This window comes from Giraffa tippelskirchi, chromosome 9 (assembly GCF_054371585.1).
Source record: "Giraffa tippelskirchi isolate mGirTip1 chromosome 9, T2T-mGirTip1v1.2.pri, whole genome shotgun sequence".
Classification (NCBI taxonomy): domain Eukaryota; kingdom Metazoa; phylum Chordata; class Mammalia; order Artiodactyla; family Giraffidae; genus Giraffa; species Giraffa tippelskirchi.
In genome coordinates, this window is record NC_137283.1 from 94320523 (window position 1) to 94348477 (window position 27955).

The window sequence follows — 27955 nt, forward strand, 5'->3', positions numbered from 1 at the left end:
AAGTTTCAAGAAAATAATTATTTTAACACAGATGATGTGTATATACACTGATAATACATGACAGAATAAGTGAGAACTACAGTAGTTAAAAAAGAGGATTTAGACAAACTGATATACTATATCATCATTATATTTTTCTAATGAGTAAGGCATATAAGCCACATTAAATAATTGTATAATTATGTATTAGCTCTACTTATATTATTTACATTTATTTTGCATGTACCTATATGTTCAGTATATGTATATATCCATATATACACATAAAGTAAAGGTAATTGGTTCTCTCTCTCTCTTTTCCTTCCTCCCTCCCTTCCTCATGTTTCAGGGTGAATAATCCAGTCATCACATCACTCTAGCTAAGAGCTCTATGATTTTAGGCACATCACTTGACTTTCCCAGTTATTTCCTCATGTGTATCATGGGAAAATTAAAGTAGATATGTTAGGTTTTTATATGCGTCAAGTTTTGTTGTTTTTCTCTCAGGAAGAGCAGAAAACAGCAGTCTTGTCTCTTTCAAAATGATGGTATTGTTAACAATAAGAAACTCACTACAGGGAGTACAGAGAGCCATCAGCTTAGGGCCAGTCTACCTAACTTCTAGCTGGTAACAACAGAATATGCACCTGGCTCCTGATCTCATGTTCCTCATGCTGGTCAGCTCTCTGTTTCAATTTATGTACAGAGCTCATGGTTGTTGAAAGGTTGCATATTATAGATGTCTTTTCTGTTTTGACTTTGCTGTCCCATGATCTTTCTTTAATATAATGCCCTACATAACCTCCACATTCACACCACTGTTATGTTTCTGTAGCGATGCCTATTTTATGCTCTCTGAATACTTTCTGTACAGTACATTTGCACTTTTATAACCTTTTTGTTCACTTTTAATAACCTCTCTTCAGTTCCATCCTGAATTATGCCCTCTAAAATATGTTCCTATTGTGGGTTTAGGAGGTTTTCTTGGCCTATTACAAAGAAATCTCATGCTTTACTTTCATTTTGCTTGTGGATTTAAACTATCTTAATCTTGAATGGGATATTTTTCTCTGAAGAACAGTAAAATGTTTGTGTATTTTTCCTAGAGGGGGCAAACAAATAGAATATGAATCTCCAGAGTCTGCTCTATTATAAATTGCAATACTAAACAGTGCAGCTTCTATCTGATTTGACTCTTTGTAAAATTTTATTTGCATATATTTCAAAGAGGGCTATATAGCAACTGCATTGATTATATACAGGGGAAAAGTGTATCTATTCCTCCTTCCTTGAAAATTTAATAACATTATTTCTCTCTATCTCCCTCTGTATGTGTGTACACACACATATATAAACACACATGTATCTGTACACATATTTAATACATATTTTATATATGTATGTGTACATTCTTAATTTTTATAGATAGATAACTATTTTTATAGATAGATAACTGAGGGAAGAATTCATACCATATTCTGGTTGTTGAATATGGTACTAGGCCCATAGTAGGGAAAAATAAATGTTTAGTGAATGAATAATGAGTGATTAACTACTTAATCTAATCTTTAAAAAATTACTACGTTATGGCATTTTAGCAATTCTCAAGCTTGTTGTTTTGAAATAGTTGTGATATCCTGTAAGGTCATTTGACATTTTGACCCTAATGTCACCCATCTAATCTCCCACTGACATCCTCATTGATGACAGTCTTAATATGAGAATCAAATAACATCTATGAATGTTTACCAAGAACAAGGAAATATGCCAGGGTAGAGGAACAAAGGCCTTTCCTTAGAGTTCCTATAGTTTTGTGTGAGAAGATGGGGAATAAGCAGTAAAGAAGAAATAATCAAATTGTTCTGTTACATGAACCAAGTGAGTGAATTGGAAAAGAAGTAACACACAGATTCAGAGTAAGAGGTTTGCAGGTGTTGGTGAAGCTTCATGGAAGAAATCCAACACTTTCCACTAAGGAGTGGGATGCCTTGAGTGAATCTGAAAAAAACATGACTAAGTAAATCTAAAGCAAGACTCTGGTGTGGAAAGCATTTCAAAACAGGCCATGCCATTTACATTTTATATGGGCAATAGGAGGACACTAAATTTTTTGGGGTATGATAGGTGGTAAAAATGCAGTGAAGTTTGCCTTGGAAGGAAAGAGAGATGACAGTAGATAGAAAGAGCTGTAGGGAATTATTGCAATAGGTAAAATAGTAGCATAAAATACATATTACAAAGGATCTGATGAATGGGTGTAGACAATGGAGACCCAGGAATCTGAAGGAATATGAAGATTTCAGAAATGTCACCAAGGTGTATAAACTGAAAGAACTGAGTAAATCTGGTGAAGGAGATTATTTGATTGAATGTTTGATTTTAATAATTGTTACAGGCTAAATTATGTCCCCTCAAAAGATATGTTAAAACCCTAACCCTCAACACCTATGAATGGGACCTTATTAGGAAATAGGGCTTCTTATGTATAATAAAGTTTAGGTGAGGTCAGTAGGGTGAGTCCTAATCTAATATGATTGGTGTCCTTAAAAGAAGAAGAAAATTTGAACACAGAGATGAGAAGGCCCCATAACAAAGAAGCAGAGGTTGGAGTGAAGCAGCTGCAAGCCAAGGGTTACAAAGAACTGAAGGTCATCCTTTCCAGGTGGTAAGGAACCCGCCTGCCCATGCAGGAGATGTAAGAGACATGGGTTCGATCTCTTGGTTAGGAAGATCTCCTGGAAAAGGAAATGGCAACCCACTCCAGTATTCTTGCCTGGAGAATCCCATGTACAGAGGAGCCTGGCAAGCTAAGGTCCATAGGATCAGAAAGAGTTGGACACGACTGAAGCTATTTAGCATGCATGCACACAACCAGAAGGCAGGAAGAAGCAAGTGAAGGATTCTGCCCTTAGGTTTCAGAGGGAGCACAACCCTGGTGACACCTTGATTTCAGGTTTTAGCCTCTAAACCTGTGCTGCTGCTCAGTCACTCAGTTGTATCTGACTCTTTGTAACCCTGTGGACTCTAGCCCACTAGGCTCTACTGTCCATGGGAATTTTCAAGTAAGAAAAAAAAAAAGAATTACTGGAGCCAGTTCCCATTTCCTACTCCTGAATTGCAGGTGAATTCTTTACTCTCATGAGCCATCGGGGAAGCCCCCTCTAGAATTATGGGGAATACATTTTTGTTGATGTTGTTCTTTTAAGCCATCCAGCTGTGACACTTTGTTTTGGCAGCCCTAAGAAATATGAACAGAGCCTGTGCAGGATGTTTATTTGGAAATATTTATCAGGTTATTAAAGACAATAATGAAATTAATAAATGGGTTTAAGGCTAGAAGTTTTTAAGCCACTTAACTGAGGTTGACATTTTAAAAGCTGTATGTATTTAATATATACAACTCAGTAAGTTTGGGAATAAATATACACTTGTAAAACCATCATCACTACCAAGGTCAAAGTTCTGTCTATCTCCTCCCCAAATTCCCTCCTATCCTTATTATTTGTTACTAGTAGTATGTAATAAGTAAGTATGTATATAATAACTAGTAGTATGTTGTGGTAAGAACACAACATAAGATTTACCATCTTAGAAAATTTTAATTATACTAGTATAGCCTTGTAAGCTATTGGTACTGTATGTGTAATAAAATCTCCAGAACTTATTTATGTTACATAACCAAAACTTTGTACACTGTGACCATCAGTAGCAGTTGTCAATTATGCTGCAATGAACAATAACACTGCAGGTTTCTCTTTGAGATCCTAATTTCAGTTTCTTTATACCAATAAATGGGATTACTAAGTCCTATGGTAGTTCTATTTTTAAATTTTTTAAGAAACCTCTATACTGTTATCCATCATGGCTGTACCAGTTTACATTTCTACTAGTAGTGTACAAGGGCTCCCTTTCCTCTACATCCTTGCCAACATTTATCTTTTTCTTTCTAAAATAATAGCCATGCTAACAGGTATGATGTGATACCTTATTGTGATTTTCATTTACATTTTCCTGATGACTGGTGACATTGAGCAAATATATTTGTTGGTCAACTGTATGTCTTCTTTGGAGAAATGCTGATCAGGTCCTTTGCCTGTTTGTTAAAATTGGATCATCATCATTATCATTTGCTGTTGAGTTGTATGAGTTCCTTATATTCCTTGAAAATTAATTCTTATCAGATATACAGTTTGCAAATATTTTGTTCCATTCTGTAGGTTGCCTTTTCACTTTGTTGATTGTTTTCTTTGCTGTGCAGAAGCTGTTTAGTTTGAAATATGCATGAATTCTGAGTTTAAGTGAGAGTTGAAACCATGAGGATGAATGAGTTTCTGAAAGGAGAAAGCTGACACAGAACCACAGTCAAGGCTTTGGTCCGTGGTGTGTGGAAATTCTCCAAGACAAAAAGGCCTAATATCCAGCATTTTCTCATTCCACTGTGTAAATATTCCCATCATGGCCGATGTTACTGGGTTGCAAAATTCACAAAAATTTAACAGCTGACTCCTTATGAGCTGGTATGAGTTGTTTTCCAGCATACCACTGCTGTGGCATGTTCATATTTAGGGCACATATGGAAGACATGGTATCACTGGATGAGATAACAAAGTGGCTAGACAGGCATTAAGACTAGGATGGTGAATTATCATGAAGACAATCATAAGAAATATTTTTAAGAGGATGATTTAGGCCTCCTCTCTTTTATTTCTTATTTACATCAAGTATTAATAGTACAGCTGTGCTCCTTAGAAAAACTAATCTACTGTTTGTTTCTCCAACATGCTAGTACTTTTCTTTTTAGTTCTATACCTATTAGTAGTAACAAAACAAAAGGACAGTGGCATTGTTTTTAAATAGCTAAAATTTCTATAGTGAGTCCTGTGTACTAAAATGCTTTACACAAATTATTTCATTATTCATCACAATGACACAATTGTTGACAGATTATTATTATCCTAACTTCACAGCTGAGGATAGTGGGGTACAGAGAGTGTAACACTAGGTCCTCCCTGTCAGAACCAACACTCATGAAAGTCTGTTGGACTCAAACTCAGATGCCTACAGAAGTGAGAGAGGAAATACTTGAGTGGACTTCGCCAACTGCAAGAGCCAGTGTATTCTCACAGAATGGTGCTGTGCAGAAATAAAAGCTCTGAATCACAGAACGTAGCATTTTTCAAAGGAAGCCAGAAATCCAGATTTAAATGTGAATTTTTCATTTTAAAAATGTTGCTCAAATTTTTATTACTTAAACATCTTGGTGGCCAAAAAACTGTCGGTATATGTCATCAGATTAAATTCTGTACTATATTGATTGTGCCAGTCAGCCTTACAAGAACAGTGGAGAAGGCAAGAGGAATAATGGTGGAGGAAACGTCACAGATATTAAATATGTCATGTGAAGTATTTTCAAAAGTTTGAAAGAGAATTTCTATGCAAAATGTATAAAGTGCATCCTATGTGTAAAGTACATTATTATCCTTTTTATGAATGGTGGCATAAGCAGAAATGCTCTTATAGCCTTTATCTACCATTTTTGAATTGATTTCAGTTCTTTTCAGTAAATATTGATGAAAATTACCCATTTAACTCTGTGCTTTGAACTGGGTGGTGTCTATCACTTGCCTGCTACAAATTTTCTTGACATTCCATCAACTTTCCTCCTTTCTTTCCACTACCTGCTCTTGGAGTGTCAATCAAGTCAGTCAAGGTTGGTTAGAAGGCCTCTTCTGAAAGTTCTTTTTGGATGTAAGCTGTGTTTGTCCTTTTTTTTTTTTTTGGTCTTGCCACATGCACAGCATGTGGGATCTTAGTTTCCCAATGGGAGATTGAACCTGTGCTCCCTGAAGTGGAGTTGCAGAGTCCTAACCATTGGACCATCAGGGAATTCCCTGTTCTGGTTTATAGGATACCTGGCGTCTGTCAGGGAGAAATGGTGGAAAGCACTGATAAAGTAATCTGAAATTAGATTATAAAGGGGCATACTAAGGAATTTGGGTAGTGAGGAACCATGTAAGGATTTTAAGCAAAGGACACTGCATTGTGAGAGCTATGCTTAAAGAGGTGACTCTGAGTCACTTTGTAAAATACAGTGAACACGGCTAGAGGCAGGAGTTCCAGGGATGAGGCTGTGATGAGCAGTTCAGAGGGAGATAATAAAACCTATCAGAGACAATAGCAAATAGGATCAAGAATCGAGAGAGAGAGATACTTAGAGTGGAACTGACACACCTGTTGGATATGGGAAATGAGGGTGACAATCCAGCACTGCTGTTAGAGATGGAATGTTTGTGTCCCCTGCTCCCTGAATTTGAATGTTGATGCTCTAACCTCCAGTGCTTTTAGGAGGTAATTACAGTTAGATGAAGTCCTGAGGGTGAGAACCAGATTTGTTGGGAGAAGTGCCCTTGTAAGCAGGGACAGCAGAGAGTTGGTGCTTTCTGTTGTGGGCGTGCAGTGAGCAGAGGCCGTGGGAGCACACAGCAGGATGGCGGCCATCTGCAAGCCAGGAAGAGAGCTTGCCTCGGAACCTGGCCACGCTGGCAGCCTGATCTCAGACTTCCAGCCTCCAGAACTGTGAGAAAATAAGTGTTTGTTGATTCAGCCACCCATTTGATGATATTTTATTATGGCAGCCAGAACAGACTAATACAACGATGTTTTATTGCACAAATTGTTCCAACTTTAGCCATTAATGGTTGGCTCTCATGTTTTTTGACATACACCTCAACATTGTTGGTTTAAATCTGTGGATATATTTCCTTATTTTCTGGTATTATAAGATATTCCAGGCTCAATTTGTATATTTCCTGCCTCATTCCTAGAAATGAACTAGTTTCTTCAAGGAACCCTGGTTCTGCTTATTGGAGAATAGATTAGAAGCCAGTATTTGTGCATTAAATATACTTATTTCTATGGGGGTGTCATTGCTTCAGGTCCTGTTAGCTGGCAGCAAGGAAGTATATGTGTATGCAGTACTGTGTAGTAACTATATATATGTCTCTATGTGTGTATATATGTGTAACTGTATATACATTTATGTATGTGTGTATCTATATTAAGCTAAACATGAATTCATCCTGACGTCTGCAACTCTGTTATATTAGATAATTATAGCCTTCTTTCCTCATTAATCTGGAATCTCCCACTACAGCAGTGAGAAATCTGGCTTCCACCATCTACAGCCTTTTACTTAATTGTTCATTTCCAGTATACATGTGTAGCAGTATTAGAATTATGAACCTGTGCTCCCATGGGAAGCAGCTTTATCAACTAGAGTACAATGTTTATGTGCAGTGTGTTTTTCTTTCAGTCTTGCAGATTCACTTTCAAAGTTACTCATTTCCAAAGTTACTTAGGTCAGCACCTTCCCCCATCCCCTTCAGTGAAGTTGTTTCATACATTTTTAATGGAGTTCATATCTCTTCTCACAAGCTGCATTCATTTCTGGTATCATGGAACCTTCAAAATATTTTTTCATACACTGAGGTTTACTCTTTATGCTCTAATGTGGTATGGGTTTCAATAAATGTGTAATTTCATGTATCTGTCATTAATATGTCATAAAGGATAGTTTTGGGCTTCCCAGCTGGCACAGTGATAATCTGCCTGCCAATGCAAGAGATACAGGAGATGGAGGTTCAATCCCTGGGTCAGGAAGATTCCCTGGAGGAGGGCATGGCAACTCACTCCAGTATTCTTGCTTGGAAAATTCCATGGACAGAGGAGCCTGGCAGGCTACAGTCCACAGGGTTGCAAAGCGTTGGACTCGACCAAGGGACTGAGCATATACACAGCTTCAAGTTTTGGTAAAACCAACAGTTTTTTACATACTTTTTTTACACATCAATTAACAAAAGGTGATGGAGTGATTGTTCTTGGATTAAACAGCTCCAAAGATACTATAATATGCAAGAGGCAAGAGTTGGCTATGTTGAATTTCTTGTGGAAATACACCAATAAAAAGGTAAAACAACTAGATGCTGAAGAACTTAAATTCCTGTTGTGCACACATAATGGTGACTTGCAAGAGTTACCTCTGTTTATGATATAAATAATTCTACGATACACTGTTTTAATCTACGTTGATGATAGAAGTGTTTTGACCTCTAATTTTTTTCCATAGTCTTAAAATTTAGGATAGTAGAGATTTAAGATTCTTTCGAATATTTTACATCTATGTATGTGTATATTTTTATGAAAATAATATTCCTTACATAACAATTTTCATTGTTATACAATGTAAACTTCAAAAGAACAGGAAAATTATATAAATAATTCCCTGTATTTAGCACTACTCATTTGGAAAAGTAAATTAAGTATTAAAGTTGGAAGATCCCCAGATGATCCATTAGAAATTGAAATTGATTGTAACTTATTTTATGATATTATTTATGGTGCTTTCCTTCTGCTTCAACTTGGTCCCTTATTTCTACCTCATATAGCTGTTCTTTATGAGAAAAATGTGATTTAAATAATGGCAATTGTTTAACACACAGTTGCTAATAATATGTGGATTGCCTGCACCTATTACTGTAACTACTAAGTATTGTTCTACAACATCCAGAAGTGGTGACAAATAATATGAATTACAGTTTTTAAATAGATGCTGTACATAAAGTGGCAAAATACATAGAGTAGAAATCAGTAATTAGGGTTTGAAGTAGCTAGCAAAATGCTCACATCTCACCCAAGGTGAGCCAAATGCTTATTGGGTGCTCACAAGGTTCTTGACATTATGGTCTACTTTGCCGTGACTGTTGTCTGCTCCATATTTCCAAGCCACACACTGAAAACACCCATAAAAGTATAATCTATACTTCCAGTGTAAAAATGCCTTAAGATCTTTTAAAGGCAGCCAATTGATAAACTCTTTGTATTAAATTCATGTGAATTGAAAACCACATCCTAACACAGACAGTTCTGACAAAGATCCTATGAGTCTAAGGAACTCATGATACTTTTACTGGTCATTGAAAGTTTGCTCCTGATTGCATTTTGTGTGTGTGTGTGTGTGTGTAGAGATTGCAGGAGCAATAATCAAATACCATTAGTTATCTGGTACTTACCATGCAGGGAAAAAAATGTGCATAGATCAATGTGCTAAGAAAATCTTTCATGACTAATGAGTACAAAATGTCATTTTGAAACCTCTCAGCAGCTTGCACTGTATCCTAAGAAATGCATCTAAGTGTCTAAATGTAAGAAATGAAACCACATCAGGACTGAAAGAAAACATGGGTAAATTGTTCTTTAATACAGGTGGAAAGAAAGGCTTTCTCTGACTCAAAATTACAGAAGGAAGAATAAAAAACTGTTAATAACTTGGCTATACAAAATAAATTTTTTCCCATCACCATGAAAAACAGTGAAAACATTCACAACATACACAACAGACAAAGGGCTAATATTTATAACATAAAAGTGAAGTCACTCAGTCGTGTCCGACTCTTTGTGACCCCATGGGCTATAGCCTGCCAGGCTCCTCTGTCCATGGGATTTTCCAGGCAAGAGTACTGGAGTGGGTTGTCATTTCCTTCTCCAGGGGATCTTCCCAACCCAGGGATCAAACCTGGGTCTCCCTCATTGTAGGCAGACACTTTACCATCTGAGCCACCAGGGAAGTCCCTTATAACATAAAGAAGTCCTAAAAATAGAGGGTGTGCTCTTTATATGATAAAGAGTTTGATTGTTTATATTGTTACCCCAAAGGTAAAATCTTGCAAAACTATAGTAAAATATCACAACCAGGATATTGACATTGATATAATCAACTGATCTGATTCAGATCTCACCAGTTTTACTTGTACTCATTTGTGCCATTTTTTTTTTTAACAGAGAACTACAGGAAAATGAAATTTATGAGTCTCAGTCTCCTCATCTATAAAATGGGGAATAATAATGCAAACTTTGCTAGGCTCTTGTAGGGATAAAATGAGCTAATCACATAGCATGCTTCCTGCAGTCTTGGTACATAGTGACCATTCAACTATCCCCTCTTCCATCCATCTTCATCATGACCCGACCCTCTGTTTTTATTGCCCTCTTAGCCCTGTGCTTAACTCCCTCCTATTTCTTATTTCACCAAACTCTGTCTTATTCCTCACATCCCTGCATAAGCCTAAATCTCCAGTCCTTACTCTTTTTCTGTGGTGCCCAATATGTTTCAATGATCCCTTCCTGTCTGGAATCCCCAGAGCTGAACTAGAAGCCTGTTCGCACTCAAAAAGTAAAGAGAGAGCTGGAGAAGGTGGACCCTCATTGTGCTAAAGACTTAGCGGAGGAAGATGTTTATCTTTCATCTCTGTTTTGAAGTTGTATAGAGAAATACGTTGATAAATGTAGGTTAGAGCAATGATACCGTACTATTAGAATGATAATGTATGTGGGCTAAGTAGTACACTTTTTAAAGTGTTGCCCGAGATCCATTATTTATATTCATTCTGACAACAATACTAATTTAATACTTCCTGTGTGTTCATTGTATGTGGACTATATAGACACTGTTATGTAGATACCACTCATAGTTATATAGGCATTATCTAGTGTTATATTTATATTGTTATACAGACACAGAGTAAGCAATGATTCAAGATAGCTTCTTAGAAGAAAGGCAGACAGATGATTAGAAACAGCTGGAATAAAGTGGTAAAAAAAGTTCCTACCCTCATGAAGCTTCTTAGTTTTTACTTGACAAAGTGTTCTAGGGTGTAAACAACTGCTTAAGCTTTCAAAACGTAGACCCCTTGTACCCTTTGGAATACTCTTTCTTTAAAGGAACTATCATAGCCAGGTTTGGATAACAAAGGAAAATTAACTTGGCATATGATACCCAGGGAAATATAGGAAAACCAAGAAGTCCTTTCTTTAAAAGGAAGCTAGACTAGAACAGGGAACAGAAATATTCTAGGATGGTGAAGCCTAAGTAAGGGAAAGCCCTCAAAGCTTAGCATCAGAGGCTCAAGTCAGTTTGCCAGGATCTGAACTGTGACCAAGAGTTGGCTATTTGTGGTAGTTGTGATGGGAGGGCACTCTGGGTAATTCAGAATGAATTACATAATGACTGAACATAATGACTCATTTGGAAAAATGCATGTACCAGAAAGGGGGTCTAAGTCAAAAACTATAGAGGGAAGAAAGAGAGAAGACTTCAGGCAAATGGTAGCAGAGTTTGTCAGTTGCACCAAAAATCATTCCAGTTTTATCAGAGATCCTCAACCCTAGAAGAGAATAGTTATGAAAAGGGAGTAACTCAGCTTAGAACAGGAGAAATTTAGGGAAGATTATCCAGAAGAACAAGAAAGCTAAGCTAAAGCCAGAGTCTGTGGAAGGATTTATGGACCCAAGGGGACTATTTAAACCTAGATGAAACTAACCCAGCAAACTTGGCTTAATTAATTCATGCATTTAGAGTTTGATTCTTTATTACATGCAGCAAACTGTGTTAAACACCGAGAGATATGCATATAAATAAAACATAATCCCTATCCTTATTATATTATTAATGAATTATGGCCTATTTCTGTAACAATGTTGCAATTATTATCTAAATAAAATTGAAATAAAATGAGCAAAGGGAAGAAGCATTGAAGAAAGGCAGGAACACCCAGTAGAAGGAGAAATAACTTGAATTTTACCCTTGAGTGAAGGCACTGAAAAGAGAATATGAACTATATTCTAGTAAAGATATAATCACTTCTAATATCTGTTCTTTGAATATCTCTGAGAGCAAAGTTTTCCACACCCAATTGGCAACTGCAGTTGTTAAGCCATGATGGACAAGCTGTGGTGCCTTCCCGGGCTACGGTCTGGTTTATTTCAGTAGTTGCTCTGATCAGAAAATTCTTCATCAATTTCTAAAAGCCACCTAGGGGCTTAGCATTGCAAACCTCTAGAACAGCAGACTTTTTAGCTGGAAATGATATAAACGGGAACAAAAGGCAGCCAGTCTTTCTGGCTGCCTCGGTGTTGGCTCATTGGATTCCATGGTTCAGCGACTCATATCTGAACAGTATGAAACTTTATCACAAAGAGTTTTATTCTGCTTTAAGCCTGCAAATGAAAAGTAATTTAGTTCATATGCTGCAGTGATGCAAATCAAAACCCATAACATTTTTATTAATTGCTGAAAGCAGACAGGGTTTCAGAAGCACAAAAGTACCAGCACAGAACTATAGAAACACAATAAATCTGAAGACTAGGTTTGGAAAGATGCCCAGTGTTTTGGAAGTGAAGGGTCTGCTTATACATGATTTCATAAATGTAATTTTGCTGATGCAAAATCAGTACAAGTAGTTTAATTTTAAGAAATTCCTTGGTGTAAACTAAATCTTCTTAATTCAAATCTGGACATTAAGCAGCTTTTAACTTATTTTTCCCTTACAGTGAAAACTGACTTTATTCCTGTTCAGCCCATGTTCCTACCTGCTGTCATTTTGGACACAATTTCATTTTAGTCCATAAAGTCTCTCATAATAAACAAGTACCTTCCCAAACAGCTAAGGTCTAAGGCACCATCTACTCTGTTTGCAGAAAACAAACACTGCCTAGCATAGTTGTCAGTGTGAAGGACTCAGATAATCATAAAAGAACTGAAATTTCAACCCTGACTTTTGCTGCTCGAAAGAAGGGAAATGGATAAAAATAAAAATCTTTGCGGGTGCAACAGTAAGTCAGAGATCTTTATATATGTCACACACACACACACACGTCAAATGACCATAATGAAAGTGCTTATAGTTCTCCATCAATTCAGCGCAGCACACTGGAAAGTGTCACCGTGTGGCTCAGGGACTTCGTTGTGTTTGCAGAGTTATTAGTTGTTTTTGTGTCAACTTACTTTATTCACATTGAAGGTGGATAGCAGGTATTCTATGGTACACAATATCTGTAGGATGGGCTAGGTGTTTTCTTCCTACAGTGAGGTCCTTTTACCCCACATCCATCCAAAATAGTGAGTGATCTGCCAAAAGTCCTCCAAAGAGTCAGCTGAGGAACTTGTTTATGTTGCTCAGGTCCAGTTTGATTTGATATTTGATTAAGTAATCTGAATGTTTCTACTAATAATATGTGGATGAGGTGATTCTAATGTATGTCATTTTCAAACCACACTTCGAAAGAGTGTCTAAAATTTCAGGTATAAAAATGCTGTTTCGCACCTATTAGGATGACTACTATCAAACATGGAAGAAAGAAAATAACAAGTATTGATGAGGATGTTGAGGATGTGGAGAAACTGGAATCCTGGTACATTCTTGATGGGAATGTAAAATGGTTTGGAAAACAGTATGGTGATTATTTAAAATATTAACAATAGGATTAAGAATACGATCTAGTAATTCTGCTTCGGGGTATACATTCACAAGAATTGAAGACAGAATCTTAAAGAGATGTCTATATACCTGTCTCCATAGTAGAATTATTCACAGTAACCAAAAGGTGGAAGCAACTCCAGTGTCTATTGACCATGAAATGGATGAATGGATAAACAAACTATGGTATATACATACAATGAGTATTATTCAGTCTTAAAAAGAGAGGAAATTCTGACACATACTACAACTTAGATGAGCTTTGAGGACATTATGCCAAGTAAAACAAGCCACACAAATGGACAAATACTATATGATCCCACTCATATGAGGGACCTAAAGTAATCAATTTCATAGAGACAGGAAGTAGAACGGTGGTTGCCAGGAGCTGGTTGGGAGAGGAATAGGGAGTTATTTTTTGGGTACAGAGTTTTAATTTTACAGATGAAAAGAGTCTTGGAGATTGGTTACACAATGCTGTGAATGTAGTTAGCACTACTGAACTATACACTTAAAGCAGTTAAGATGATACATATTCTCTTGTTTTGGTTGTGAAATAAAAGTGAAAATGGATAGCAATTTGAAGGTGAACAAAGGCAAAAAGATGCCTTGAGTGGAAGTGCCTTGAAAAATAAAAAACTGAAAGAAAGGACTCAGTGGAGGGAGAAATGTTGATAATGCAAGGACATTAAATATAATTTAACGTATGTAAAATATATTTGTAATTCACAAGTAAAATTTGGCACCTAGGAGGTTTGCAATATCCTTAATCTTTCCAGGGATACCTTGCATCAGAGAGTGAATTAGGTAAAATGTTGAGGGACTCTAACTTTCTATAATTCCAAGACATAAGAGCAAGTGGGTAAGTACCATAGTAAAAATCCTACTTAACTGACTGGAACTTTGAAATACTGAATAGTTTATTATCAATTTCAGATATGCCAAATGTAGAAGGAAGTTCAGTTCATTGTGCTTTCCACCCTTGAAAATGAAAGTAAAGTCGCTCAGTCATGTCCGACTCTTTGTGACCCCATGGACTGTAGCCTACCAGGCTCCTCCATCCAAGGGATTTTCCAGGGAAAAATACTGGAGGGGGTTGCCATTTTCTTCTCCAGGGGATCTTCCCGACCCAGGAATCGAACCCGGATCGCCCTCATTGCAGGCAGATGCTTTACCCTTTGAGGCACCAGGGAAGCCCCATGCTTACTCCTGATCATAAAATGCATTGATGATATTGATTCTTTGAACAAAATGGCAAATAATATTCCTTAACATAATAATCTTGGCAATTCTACTATCTGCTGAGGAGAACGAAGAATAGAAACTTCAATATTGGGACCTGGATTTAATCTTGTCTCCTCCAGAGTTTAGAAATATTCTCATCCTGAAGCTTGTAGATCCTGTCTTTCCTTTCTCCAAGTGGAGCAACCTAGCTCTGGGCTGCTCTGGGCTCCAAGGGCATAAGGTCACGTCATGCTGTGGTGCTTCTCTGCTAACACAAAGCAGGACCAAATATCCATTTTTTAGTCTGAATGAATGGCCAGGCTTGCAGGTCTTTACTAATGGTGCCTAGAGCACTGTTGGAACACTGGGAAATACATGCTATTTCCAGTAAAAATTTCAAAACATGCTTTACACAGAGCTGAGGAGTGTTTGAAAGGTAGCAATTTAGATATTTTAAAATTCCAAATAAGCCTGTTTTGGCACACGTTTAAATTATTTAAACCATGCATATATCTTTTTCTCATTATAATTTGTTCCACTTAATTTGCCATAGCTTACAATTAATTGATCTACCTTTCTGTATTTAATGGAAAGCAACAACGATGAACTTGTCAGTTGTTGGTAGGTCGAGGTGAGAGATCCCAAATGAGTCCTGTGAATCATCAAGAGGACTAAAATTTCCTGACAGCTATGTCAGTCTTTGCAAAAAGTTGAAATGCTCCACCCATCTATTACTATAGAAGACTCTGACATATGGTCCTTGTGCTGCTTAATTACACATTTCTTTTCCACTCCAGTTAACATATTTCACTTATTTGTCATTTCTAATATTTTAGCTAAAATTATGCCATTTTCTTCCTTTCAGTTTGACTGATAGCAGGGATTTTGATTGCCAGGAAAAAAATAATTCAGTCCTCTAAAGTAAAAATGAAGATCTAATCAGCAAAAAGTCCTGAAAGAATCTGACATTCTCTTTAGGAGATGATTGGCTGCCCATAGACCAGAGTGTGTGTGGGAAACTTGCTTAAGTCTCTGTTATTTGATTAACTTGTAAAGGCTAAGATCAACTGACAAATTCAATTATGCATTCAAATTATATTTCTAAATTGGCTTAATTTTTTAAAGTGATGAATGAACCATAGGGGAAAAATTCCATTACATTGTGAATGAGAAGGAATAAGTCCCAACATTAATAGTATGCCAGTGCACAAGACTTCTCTATTTCTCTTGATTAGCTGGATAGGTTTATTAAACAGGTTTATAAGTTTATTGGTCAACTGTGGTGTTTACTTTCTAGGAAGAGAAAGCTCTTTAGGGTACAAAAGAGAGAAAAAAGTGATGGTGTCCTTGGAAAAGTAATAAAAGTCCTCTTAGGATGATTTTATCTTAGTAAAGCAGATCATAAATAAAGAAAACTATTTGTCTAGAGATTGTCTTGAAAGGTACAGAATTTGCTAATGATTGCCTAGTAGGAGCAATTCAGGAAGAAGTCATTGCTGATTGCAAGAGACATTTCTGAGTTAGATTCTAATATAGTCACATAGTGATAAGTAATGTGTTGCTAAACATTTGCCCCCTCTGGAGACTTAATGTACCATAGTCAGGAAAAAAGAGAGAAATACTCTTTGTATACTCTCCTATTAAAGTTTGAATGATTGTCAGCACTTGAATATAGTAAATTCCAGTTTTATGGAATAGGTTGTGACCAATATTGTTACATAAAAATTGATTTCTACACAAAGTGGAAATTAGTAATTTATCTCAAGAATGTTATTGAAAAAAATAGTCTATTTGGTTAATGACAGATGATAAAGCATACTACTATTTCTCCTTTTTCCTTCTATGCTGATAAATTAGCACACACAAAAAAAATCAATAAAATTACATTTAAACTCATAAGTATTATTTAAATCTTCTTTACTAGTCAGCCATTTTTGCCCATCAAAAAGGGCACGTTCAGTTGAATTTTTAATCCATTAACAAATATTGTGGATTGAGTCTTATTATTTTTTATTCTTTTTTACCTGCAAAATTTAGATGATTTAAATTGACTTCGAAAAAGAGCACTTCCCAACCAGCCACCTGTGAAAGTAGTTGTGAAGACAGGCAGGATACAATGTTTGGAACTTTTTTGTTTCTTGCATAAATATCACTTTTGAGCACTTATTTTCTGCTAAGACATGTTGCAGATGAGGAAACAGGGGCTAGAGAAGTTAGTTCAGTTCAGTTCAATCGCTCAGTCATGTCTGACTCTTTGCGACCCCATGAATCGCAGCATGCCAGGCATCCCTGTCCATCACCAACTCCCAGAGTCCACCCAAACCCAAGTCCATCGAGTTGGTGATGCCATCCAGCCATCTCATCCTCTGTCGTCCCCTTCTCCTCCTGCCCCCAATCCTTCCCAGCATTAGGGTCTTTTCCAATGAGTCAACTCTTCGCATGAGGTGGCCAAAGTATTGGAGTTTCAGCTTCAACATCAGTCCTTCCAATGAACACCCAGGACTAATCTCCTTTAAGATGGACTGGTTGGATCTTCTTGCAGTCTAAGGGACTCTCAAGACACCACAGTTCAAAAGCATCAGTTCTTCGGCGCTCAGCTTTCTTTATAGTCCAACTCTCACATCCATACATGACCACTGGAAAAACCATAGCCTTGACTAGATGGACTTTTGTTGGCAAAGTAATGTCTCTGCTTTTCAATATGCTATCTAGGTTGGTCATAACCTTCCTTCCAAGGAGTAAGCGTCTTTTAATTTCATGGCTGAAATCACCATCTGCAGTGATTTTGGAGCCCCCCAAAATAAAGTCTGACACAGGTGCCAAATCATACAGCACATTGGAGTTTGAATGCTAGATGGTATAGATGCAAAGTTTATGAATTTTCTCATAGTACTTGATATATTAAAAGACAATGATCAAAAGTATACATAATAGTTCATAGCTGCATTATTCATAGTAGCCAAAAAGTAGGACTACCCAGATGTCCATCAACTGAGGAATGAAAAACAAAATGTGGCACATTCTACAATGGAACATATTTGACCATAAAGGTGAAGTAATGATGCATGCTACAACATGGATTAACCTTATAAACTTTATGCTAAGAAAAAGAAGTCAGTCACAAAAGACCACATATTGTATGACTACCCTTACATAAAATATACAGAATAGGCAAACCTATAGAGATAGAATGTAGACTTCTAGTTTGCAGGGGCTGGAGGAGGCTGGGTTGGGGAGTGGCTGCTAATGGGTTCAGACCTCTGTTTAGAATGGTAACAGTGTTCTAAGCTTAAATTGTTCTTAGGGTTGCACAACTGTGATTAGACCAAAAGTCATTGAATTGTATCCTTGAAATGGATTAATTTCCTGGTATATGAATTATGTCTCAATTTGTTGTTAAAAATAATTTTTCAGTATCACAATGATCCCATGCTTTTTCTTCATTTTACAATACTCAATGGATGTGTCCTCAGAGATAAAATCATGTAACTCAGAGATCATTTTGAATATGCCTGGAAATCACACCTCTCCTAGAATTCTGAACCGACAGCATGTCTCCTCACTCCCCTTTACTCTTTCATTTTACAGAAAAAATCCCAGCTTAACCCTGTCAGTAGAACAGGCACATTGCTTCACCAATGGCCAGAATAGGAGCATGTTAATGATGCATACAAATCCCAGAACACACAATTAATTCATAAATATAGGCTTTTAATGGTAGAATTCCAGTTATCTTGGTGGGAGAGATATACTTTTTAATATTAATATAATGTGGCTGAATTAGCGCTATTCCTTTCAAAGCAGTTACCAAGAGTGGATCACTACATGCTCTGAATGTTTATTGACTTAAATGCTTATTTTTATTACAGCGATTGTTATTGTCACCCTGGAATTATTTTAGAAAATTTTGACACCTTCTCTTGAACAGTGGAAATTAATTCTTTGGGGCTGAATTTTATTTTTGAGATATGACAAAGCAAATTTAATATGACCAGCAATCACCTTGAGTAATGCCACCGGGGCTTCAAAAATCAATATCCATCTTGCTTCTCCAAAAGATGAATTTCAAATTATTTTGAGTAATTGCTGTGCAATTCATTTGATACATTACATGTATTTATTGAATCTCAACAATTTCCTTAAACACCGGGAAAATGTCCTGTTACGTAAGGTGGCATCAATGAAGAGACGAGTAATGAACATTTACTATCTTTGCAATTTATGAAATGATCTTCACAATTTATCTCAAAAATTTGAAGAACAGCTGCAAGTATCTTATCCTGTTCTAATCGAATGTGAGGAAATTAAATAATAATGAGAAAGTGATAGAGCAGGAATCAAAACTAGATGTGTGTACAATAGTTCTGGACCTTCCTTTTTGATTAGGATGTTGCATTACAGTTTTACAACACTTGTTTAGCTAACACCCACACATATATAATAGTATTCACCCATTCATTCATTCACTCATTCACTCACACAGAAAACATTTATTGAAGGCCTACTATGAGGCAGGCACTCTTCCAAGTGCTGGGAGTACAGCCAAGAATAAACACAACCCAGACTTCCTGCTTTCATGGAGGTTTATCACCAAACAGAGAAGATGACTGTACACAGGATAAATTAGCAAAACATGTAGTATGTTAGATGGCACAAGTGCTTTGGAGAAAAATAAAGCAAGATGTGAGGGAGAAAGCCCTGGGGGCTTCCAGAAGAGTTCTAGGCAGAATTCTCGGAAGTTCTAGGAAGAGCCTAGGACGACTGGAGTTTTCTCCACATGATCATGGAGAGGTGGTCAAGGAGACAAGACCCAGTGATGATGGCGATGTAGATCCTATGCTGAATTTGGCTTTGGCTGTAACTAAACGACAAGGGGGAGCCACTGCAGGCTGTTAAGGAGAGGAAAGTGAAAAGTGAAGTCGCTCAGTCGTGTCTGACTCTTTGTGACCCCATGGACTGTAGCCTACCAGGCTCCTCGGTCCATGGGATTTTCCAGGCATGAATACTGGAGTGGGTTGCCATTTCCTTCTGCAGCAGATCTTCCCAACCCAGGGATTGAACCCAGGTCTCCTGCATTGTAGGCAGACGCTTTACTGTCTGAGCTACCAGGGAAGCCCCTTTTAAGGAGAGGAGTGATATAATAAAACTCCTGGTTTAAAAGGATGACTGTGCTGTTGTGTAGACTGAACTGGGGCAAAGGCGTGTTTCTTAAGGACCCATCTCACTACTTTAGGTTCACAACAGATATTCTCAGATTTGGCATCGTTAGTGTTCCTCACACCACAGCTTGGACCCATATGTCTTTTGCTTTGCCCATTCAGAAAGCTCCTCTCCAGCTTCCTTACTGTAGGGAATAGTATACAAAAGATTGTATAGGAACCCAAGGTGGAAACTACCCTGTAATTCCTATATTTTGTGGCTATGGCAGATATGAACGGAAGTCAAAATAATGTCCATTACCTAAATATTAGTCCCGAACCTTGAACTCTGGTCACAAAGCAAGATGAAATCGTAATTATACAGGTTTCTAGACTCTTTTATTATCTTAATGTTATCTCTGTGTTCGTGTTTTAGAAAATAACCTTTGTTTACCAATAGACCTCAGATCCCTGGTGTCAGAGCCCATTGCCATGAAAAGAGTGAACAAAAAGAAACTTTATCAGGATAAAAAAAAAATACCAAAGAATAGCTCAAACAAGCAACCTACTTGTAGACATTGCTCATTTTCTAAGGAAACAAATCTGTAGTGGAATTATTTTAGGGCACATCTCCTTTAACAACTGTAATTCCCTTAACCTAGCCAAATATGTAGCACTGGGACAACAGATTTAGCCAGAATCTCGATGTTATATTTTGCCTCCGGTTCATGTATGTTGGTGGGGGAATGTTGAGGGGTGCAGAAGAGAGAGAGGGAAGGAAACCAGGTGGCAGCTTTGTGAAGTTGGCTGGAAGTAGTGATGAGGGGCAGGGATTGATGGCAATGGGCTGTCGCCTGTATGGGCGACTAGGAATATGTGTTATGACTTGATTCTTTGGACAGATGCTGCTCAGTGGCTCTTACGTGGTTATTCTGCTGGCTGCCTTGGGTGTGACTGTGGCCCAATGGTGTCAGAACAGCCTGATTTAGGAAAGGGCACATTTAAGGCCTTTTCTTGGATTCTTCCTAGATTTACCACAGCGTAATGATGCTGGTGGTGGTGGGGTGAGGGGTTCATGGCAATAGAATGTGATCATAGCTCAAGACGGACCTTCTGGCTCTGACAGCACAGGGAAGGAGGAAGGGATGGAACAAAGATAGCAGGGCAGAGCGAGAATGGGCAAGGTGGTGGGGCAGCCCACTCTACTTTGACCTTTGACCCTCTGACCTTTCATCTCACGCCCCACCCCCTTCCTCAAAGACCGGGGCAAGCGTCTATGAGATGGCACCACATGACGCACCCTCACCCCATCACCCCAACCCGAACCTGTCACACCTTCTTCTAGAGTGTGGAGGGCTAGACTCTACAGCCGATTCTCATTCTTCGCAAGTACCAACTAGGGAAAGCAGCGCGTGTGACCCGGCTAAGAGAAAAGAACATGGAAAATGTGCTCCCGAGGGCTCCAGACGCGATGAGCACAGGGTGGACTGGACTGAAATCCACTCTTCCACTTACTTTGCAGGAAGTGGATGACATTCACAGGGTTAAACTGCCTCATGGATTCTGTCGCCTGGGTGCTCAGCACGCTGCACCATTTTGTTTTCTCAAGGTTCTTGGAAAGGATGGCCGGGCAGCAGTGCTCCTCCGACATGAATAAATGCCGCCTGCCACAACTGGGTTCTGGCTCTCCCCGTTCAAATGAGGAGCCTCCCATTACTCAGTCAGCCATCCCCACTTCCTGCTTCAGAGCCTCCATTTCGTGGAAATAACCTGTCAGGTCCCATCTGCTTCATGAAGCTGCCAGTCCCCCGAGAGGATGACCTCCACTCTGCTCTCCTGTCACATGCTGGAAACCCAGAAGGGAATAGTCCTTCCAGTCTGCCAGAAATTGCTTTTGTGATATCAAGGCCTGCCTTGGGGAAGCACAATATTCTATACTCAGATGAAAATTAGATTTGTAAGTACACCGCTTTCTTCCCTGGGTGGCTTGCAAAAGATCTTCTCACCTTTGTTTGTAGGGAGAACTGTAAGGGCTTTAAATTTATAGCCATTAATAAGCCTGAGTCTGACTAACGCAAATATTGTTTTCCTATATCAGGCAGGTGTGGAGAAAGCCACAGAATAGACAAAAGTCTTTTCATCGGTGAAAAATGAACGTTAAACTTGCATGTCAGCTCCAAGCAGGCAGTGGATTATAGCAGGTGCAATTAATTGCCACTACATTTATTGGAACCTTGAAAACAATTAACAAGTGTCCTAGTTGATATGACAGACTCATTAATCATTTAATATATTCCTGCAAATTGATTTATCAATCAAACGGCTACCCCTGGTTGAATAACTCATGACTGTGCTTATGGTCTATTCATAATTTTGGTCTGTTTTTTAAAGGAAACCAAAAGGCTTTAGCTCAGTTTAGATCCTTTAGTTTCAGTAGCTATATAGACTACACCTCAGTCTTGTGACGTTAGAACCACTACAGCAATAGGAGGGATTCACAAATCAGACATTTGAGAGAGTTGGAAACAATGTGTTAGGGGCAGGTATACAGGGCAGGTATACATTCTTCAGGGGAAGAAATGACATTGACATAAAGGGTTTATTTCAGGGGAATGTCTTGAGGACAATGCAGCTGGGCCCTGGGAAAAACTAGACCTTGTCCAAGCCAATTCTGAAGTTGCTAAATGAGCAAAAAAGGATTCGTGGAGATATAAACTACTCAAGGTCACTTACTCACCCTTCTTATCTCTGCCGACATTTCCTTGAATTTCTATATTGATGGCGTGTTCATTGGCATTATATTTTGGAATAGTTTTGACTATCAGAGCAATTTTTTATTCAGAGTAAACTTTTACCTCCTACCCCTGGAACTACACAGAGTAAACCTTATAATTATTTCAGGTGACAGCCACTCTAATATATGAAAATAGCCATCCTACCCTCTTGAGTTTATTTGGCGCAAGAATGTGATTTTGCATGTATGATGGCTCTAAAATACTTTCCATGTCTACATTTTTTAGATGCATTTCCATTTTCTAAAGTTTCACCTAGCACATGATGTTCAGAAGTGACCACAGTACTCCAGTGTGGAGGCATGAGTTCTAACTGGCTCCATTGTTTGAAATTCTGAAACCTTTTAATGCAACTTAAGCCTGTTTTGTCTTTATTGGAAACTTTCCACACCTCACTGACTCCTGATGAGCTGATTGTCAATCAAAAATTTGTGAGACATTTTCCTGTGATCTCTGCTAAATCGTGTACATCCTATCCTGAACTCTATTTGATGCTCTCCTTCAGACTTTCTTAGGAGGGAATAAAGCTTAATGCCAGTTTATTATGGTGATTAAAGGAAAGAGGTTTCCGGATTTGAAAATTTGCTCCTCTGCTTAATAGCCACGACCAGATACAAGGAATTAAATCTTTCTGAGCCTCAATTTCTAACATATAATAGGAATCACAATAACACCTATATCTAAAGATTGCTGTGAGATTAAATGAGCTTTATAAAGTGTTTCTTTGGAGTGCTTGATACACAGGAATCATTCCGTAAAATGTGCAGTATTGTTATTATTGTAAATGTTCACTCTGTTATGTATCATATTGGGTTGTTTTCCTCCTATCGTTAGTATTTCTTTATATAAAGCAGAGATGAGTATTTTTAAATATAACTAAGACAAAAAAAACCCCCATCTATTTCTGCTTTATTGACTATGCCAAAGCCTTTGACTGTGTGGATCACAATAAATTGTGGAAAATTCTGAAAGAGATGGAAATACCAGACCATCTGACCTGTCTCTTGAGAAACCGGTATGCAGGTCAGGAAGCAACAGTTAGAACTGGACATGGAACAACAGACTGTTTCCAAATAGGAAAAGGAGTACGTCAAGGCTGTATATTGTCACCCTGCTTATTTAACTTCTATGCAGAGTACATCATGAGAAACACTGGGCTGGAAGAAACACAAGCTGGAATCAAGATTGCCGGGAGAAATATCAATAACCTCAGATATGCGGATGACACCACCCTTATGGCAGAAAGTGAAGAAGAACTAAAGAGCATCTTGATGAAGGTGAAGGAGGAGAGTGAAAAAGTTGGCTTAAAGCTCAACGTTCAGAAAACTAAGATCATGGCATCTGGTCCCATCACTTCATGGCAAATAGATGGGGAAACAGTGGAAACAGTGTCAGACTTTATTTTTTGGGGCTCCAGAATCACTGCTGATGGTGACTGCAGCCATGAAATTAAAAGACGCTTACTCCTTGGAAGAAAGGTTATGGCCAACCTAGATAGCATATTTAAAAGCAGAGACATTACTTTGCCAACAAAAGTCCGTCTAGTCAAGGCTATGGTTTTTCCAGTGGTCATGTATGGATGTGAGAGTTGGACAGTGAAGAAAGCTGAGCACCGAAGAATTGATGCTTTTGAACTGTGGTGTTGGAGAAGACTCTTGAGAGTCCCTTGGACTGTAAGGAGATCCAATCAATCCATCCTAAAAGAGATCAATGATGGGTGTTCATTGGAAGGTGTGATGTTGAAGCTGAAACTCCAATACTTTGGCCACCTCATGTGAAGGGTTGACTCATTGGAAAAGACCCTGATGCTGGGTAGGATTGGGGGCGGGAGGAGAAGGGGACGACAGAGGATGAGATGGTTGGATGGCATCACTGACTCGATGGACATGGGTTTGGGTGGACTCCGGGAGTTGGTGATGGACAGGGAAGCCTGGCGTGCTGCGATTCATGGGGTCGCAAAGAGTCGGGACATGACTGAGCGACTGAACTGAACTGAACTGAAGACAAAAATACTGTAATTTAAGATCTAAGCCTACCTACAATAAAACCTCATCTCTCCTCTTATACAGGTAGATATAATGCTATTCTGTTTAACAAGTAGAGCTACTTAAAATAAAAAAGGTATAAAAAACTTCCTTTAATAAGTTCAATCATTTATTAATTGAATTGAATTGAACTTTTTTTTTTCCAGTTGGAAACTCATCAGTTCCGAGGTAAAGTGCTAGGGCCAACTGAAGATCTATTGCTGTGTGGTTGTGGTAGCTACATGGAGTGCCTTGATGCTCTTTGGCCACTCAATTATATTGATGGTTTTCTAACTTCTTCCGCTATCCTTATGCCTGCATCCAGCTTCTTTAGGTCTGAATTTCTTTGGCCTAGTCAGTTTATTCATTTTGTTCTCTAGAATTTGGTATCTTCCAATATCTCTACCTGGATTTTCTGCCATTCATTGTTTTTTCCCTGGGACTTTCACGGATTCTTTACCAGCTGAGTTACCAGGGAAGCCCCCATAGAGACAAAATACACACAGACACACACACAGACACACAGACACACAGACACACACACACACACACACACACACAAACCAAAACAAAAAACCAACTACCTCAGCTGCCCTATAATCAGGCTTCAGTTAGAATGGAATATTGTTCAATAGCATATAAGGTACAATTTTGTTGTTGTTCAGTTGCTAAGTCATGTTTGACTCTTTGCAGCTGCATGGACTGCAGCATGCCAGGCTCCTATGTCCTTCACTATTTACTGGAGTTGGTTCAAGTTCATGTCCTTTTGAGTTGGTGATGCTATCTAACCATTTCATCCTCTGCTGCCCCCTTCTCCTTTTGCCTTCAATCTTTCCCAGCATCAGGGTCTTTTCTAATGAGTCAGCTCTTTGCATCAGATGGCCAAAGTGTCAGGTGAGCTTCAGCATCAGTCCTTCCAATGCATAATCAGTGTTGATTTTCTTTAGGATTGACTGGTTTGATCCTGACAGTTCAAGGGACTCTCAAGAGTCTTCTCCAACAACACAGTTCAAAAGCATCAATTTTTCAGTACCCAGCCCTCTTTATGGTCCCACTCTCACATCCATACATGACTACTGGGAAAATCATAGCTACACATATATAGACCTTTGCCATTTAAGTGATGTCCCTGCTTTTTAATACACTGTCTAGATTTGTCTTAGCTTTCCTTCCAAGGAGCAAGCATCTTTTAATTTTTTAGCGTAATCACTGTCAGCAGTGATTTTGGAGCCCAAGAAAATAAAACCTGTTAAAGCTTCCACTTTTTTCCTTTCTATTTGCCAGGAAGCGATGGGACCAGGTGCCATGATCTTCATTTTTTGAATGTTGAGTTTTAAGCCAGCTTTTTCACTCTCCTCTTTCACCCTCATCAAGAGTCTCATTAGTTCCTCTTCCCTTTCTGCCATTAGAGTGGTATTATTTGCATATCTGAGGTTGTTGCTATTAAAAGCTTAAGCCTTTTATTCAGACAGCTTTGAATTTGAGTTAGAACATCACCATTTTTAGGAGTAACCTTGGACTTCCTAGGTGGCCCAGTTGGTAAAGAATCTGCCTGCCAGTGAAGGTGATGCAAGAGACACAGTTTTGATTCCTGGATCAGGAAGATCCTCTGGAGTAGGAAATGGCAACCCACTCCAGTATTCTTGCCTGGAATATTCCACGGACAGAGGAGCCTGCTCGGCTATAGTCCATGGGGTCACAAAGAGAGAAGAGCGCACACACACACTTGGCTAAGGACATGACTAAGCCCCTTTTCCTCATCCAGGAAGTGGGGATAACAGTACTGCCTCAGTGTTAAAGGCTTGTTTCGATGATGAAGTGACATAAAGCATTGTAAGATGTTTAGACAGTTCTTGAGCAGAGTTGTGATTAGCTACCATTCAATTAAGTTAAAATATATTGATGTATGTCCCACTGAGTACCAGGTACTAGACCACACCAGTGGACAAGAAAATGGTCCCTGCCCTCAGGAACTCATGGATCAATGGTGCTGTCATTGTCATCATCATCATCATTGTTGTTGTGGTTAGTTTTGCCTTGTGTTTGTTGTCACCCTCCTTAATCTGCCTAAAGACCCAATGGCCATCAGCAGTACACATGGAAGAATCTGTAGGTACCTTCATTTATTGAATCCACGTTCTCTCTAAGATTTCCTCTTTTGCTTCACAGTTTTTAATGCTATTTTGACTTTTTTCTTTTTTTTCTTTTACATGTGTGTTAGTTGCTCAGTTGTGTCCTACTCTTTTGCAACCGCATGGACTGTAGCCCGCCAAGCTCTTCTGTCCATGGAATTCTCCAGGCAAGAATACTGGAGTGGGTTGCCATTTCCTTCCCCAGGGGATCTTCCCGACTCAGGAACTGAACCTGGGTCTCTTGCATTGCAGATGGATTCTTTACCACTTGAGCTATGAGGGAAGTCTTCTTATACATGATACACACTAAACTTATTTCCATTAACTATTTTCCAGCCCTCCTATTTTGAGCCGTAGTCATTTCTATCTCCATTAGGTGTTCAACATTTTAGGTTTAGTAGTATGTCTTATGACTTTACTGTGACTCTAAAGCTTATTTGTCTTTTTTTCCCTTGAGAAATCTTTATATACCTTTTGAAAATCAGTACATAATTTGCCTGTTTCTATTTGTCCAATGCCTACTTCTTTGTAATTCCCTCAAAGTTACTGAGAGCATCTCAGCAACCTTATTCACAAACTTTCCCAGTACCCCGAGATGCAATTTTACTAAGCAAGAGACTTGAATCCATGTATAGTTTTAGGTATTCTTTTTTCTACTTAAGGTTCAATTCTGTCTTACCAATATTCTTTCTCCTCATATCAGTCCATGACAAAGAAGATATGAACAAATAATGCAGCTGGGAACTTCTGCATTTTCTATGTCATCTGCTACCATTTTGTCAACAATCTTAACAGCAGGTTATTCCTCCCTTATCTGTATCTTATTCTAAACATACTAAAATTTATTTTTACTATTTATCTTTCAAAGTCTTCACTTGCTCTAGTTAATAATAACTAAAGTACTTCCAATCTTTTATATACGTATTCCTTTTCAGTGAGAGCTTGTAGATAACTGTCTGCATCCAAATTCAATCATCTTCTAAGTTAACTCTTCCTACTGTTATCAAATTTGTTTTTGTATGATTAGGATTTTGTTCTGAGGTACATCTATTATAATAGTTTCTTTCTGAGCAATATTTGTTTGAGAGATTTTGGCCATTGACTCCATTCTATCTTTTAGTAGAAACATTTTATTTGTAAGAGTAGAGAACATATTTGTGATTAAATCTAGCATTTCTTTCCATGGCTGTTATAAACATTAAGATAATATTATCACATTTGCAGAGAGTTTCCATGCTTCCATTTTACTGTTAATTGGTTCTTCTTGGGTGGTTAAAATTAAGTGCAGATAAAACTCACTCCCCCTATTGATTCCTCTTTCTGCTAAGAGGCAAAATCATCAGTAAGGTAAATAGA

General features: G+C 38.2%; 1 protein-coding gene and 1 long non-coding RNA gene across 3 annotated transcripts in view; one reads left to right on the top strand and one right to left on the bottom strand.

The window, feature by feature from the left end:
- NKAIN2 (sodium/potassium transporting ATPase interacting 2) overlaps positions 1 to 27955 on the bottom strand; it is a 635629-nt gene that overhangs the window by 89891 nt on the left and 517783 nt on the right. The window lies entirely within an intron of this gene.
- Positions 26533 to 27955, top strand: part of LOC145521690 (uncharacterized) — a 35637-nt gene continuing 34214 nt past the window's right edge. The window contains exon 1 of the long non-coding RNA XR_014065587.1: positions 26533 to 26580. This is a non-coding gene — a long non-coding RNA (uncharacterized LOC145521690). The remainder of the gene's footprint in view (positions 26581 to 27955) is intronic.